Source organism: Brachycentrus maculatus, unplaced genomic scaffold, assembly GCF_059751285.1.
Source record: "Brachycentrus maculatus isolate JH-2025_06_01 unplaced genomic scaffold, ASM5975128v1 h1tg001772l, whole genome shotgun sequence".
Taxonomy (NCBI): Eukaryota; Metazoa; Arthropoda; class Insecta; order Trichoptera; family Brachycentridae; genus Brachycentrus; species Brachycentrus maculatus.
In genome coordinates, this window is record NW_028282368.1 from 37,546 (window position 1) to 39,250 (window position 1,705).

Here is a 1,705-nt window from a genome sequence, read left to right on the forward strand (position 1 = left end):
ATTAATTTTATTCAATTGGCAGCACCTACTCGCATTATGCAAGCCACAGCAAATGCATGTTGTTTGCTGTCAATCAATAGATAATCGCATTGCTATTCATGTGTATTCTTATGGGATAATCAAATAATAAGAAGTATCATGCTCTGCTTATTATCTCGAAGCTTCTTCGGCATTTTGGGCCATCTGTCTCCCTCAAACACCTTTCGCACACTCCTGGCCTCGCTTCAAAGTAATTGAAAATGCACTAGCACCTCTCGTTGATGAGTGCCATTTTGAGTGGACATTTAATGCAGCTGCCATCTTCTGTCTTGAAAGTGGAGTCGGCGCACCTGCATATTCCACTGATCTGATCGTACACTTTGTTGAATTCGCACGGCACACACTTTCCTCCAAGCATCACCGTGTCGTTGTGGCACTTGCATTTGAGTTATTGGCGGTCGAAGACTGAGTTTCCTTCGCATTTGATGCATTCGTCCAAGACTTGAATATAGCTTGAAGAGCAGATGCATCTTCTAGATAAGTCTACAAACTGGGCAATTTGGTTTGGCCCGCATTCGACTCTTGTTTGAGTGCAGAAGCCCTGAAATAGAATGCTCGGAGGGAAGCATGAGCAACTACCATCCAGCTCAGGCATATATCCCTTTGAGCAAATGCAAAATCCAAGTGGGTCCAGTTATTTTCCAGGTCCACATGTGATGCAGTCATGCGCTCTCGTGCCTCTGCAAGTCCTGCAGTGGGAATGGCATGCATGGCAGACTATATCTTCAGCAGCAGAATCATCGAAGTATCCGATAGAAGGGCACGAGCATCTTTAAAGGACGTTGAGGGTCCTTTTAGTTTGAAGCATTGCATTGTCACAGGTTTCGCATTTTTTATCAGTGAGACAAGTGAAGCAGTCATATGGACAAGGCCTGCAAAGATCTTCAGTGACATCTAAATAGTGCCTCTTCGCGCATACGCACTCCCCAAGGCTCGAGATAACTTTGAGCTTGTCAATATTGCAAATTTCGCAGTAGGAGTTATCGATTCTTTTGCTGGGAGTGAAGCCGCGGGGACAAGAGCCTACACAATATTTATTGTTAAAGATTATTGGGCTCCCGACGCAATCTGCGCATATATTGCTCTACTTCATTTAGAGGGCGAGGAATGTAAACCCAATTTATAGATATTACCGGTTTGTATTCACTGAGAAGTATCCTTGCCCCAGAACTTCCTCGAAGGCCAAACTAAATTCATAGTTTGAATTCTTGGAGAGGGAGAATTTGGAGAGCCCTGCTAAGATCATCCCCATATTGTTCAGGGTCGTAAACTTGTGCTTATTTCTATTCGCCAAGGTGAAATCACCAATCAGGCTATTGTGCTCTACCCGGAGGGTTTGATCGCTATATAGAACATAGGAAAATGATAATTATTTTAATTGCATGTTTGTTCGAATACTGAACCCGAGGATTCTGCCGAGGATCTTCACATCCCTGATTTCGAATTTCATGCTTTTTTTAATTTATATGGCTTAAGCCATCAGCTTTATCAACTTAACATTGGCTGAGAATGTTCTCATTGACTGGAGCTGCTTTTCCATGGTTTGAATTTACTGGGTGTTGTCGGGACCTGCCTAAGCTGAGAGCCCAGTTAGGTATATTCTAATGACTGGCTAATTCTTGAAATCCGTGAATCCTGGGATGGGCCGATAGATGGAATAAAGACT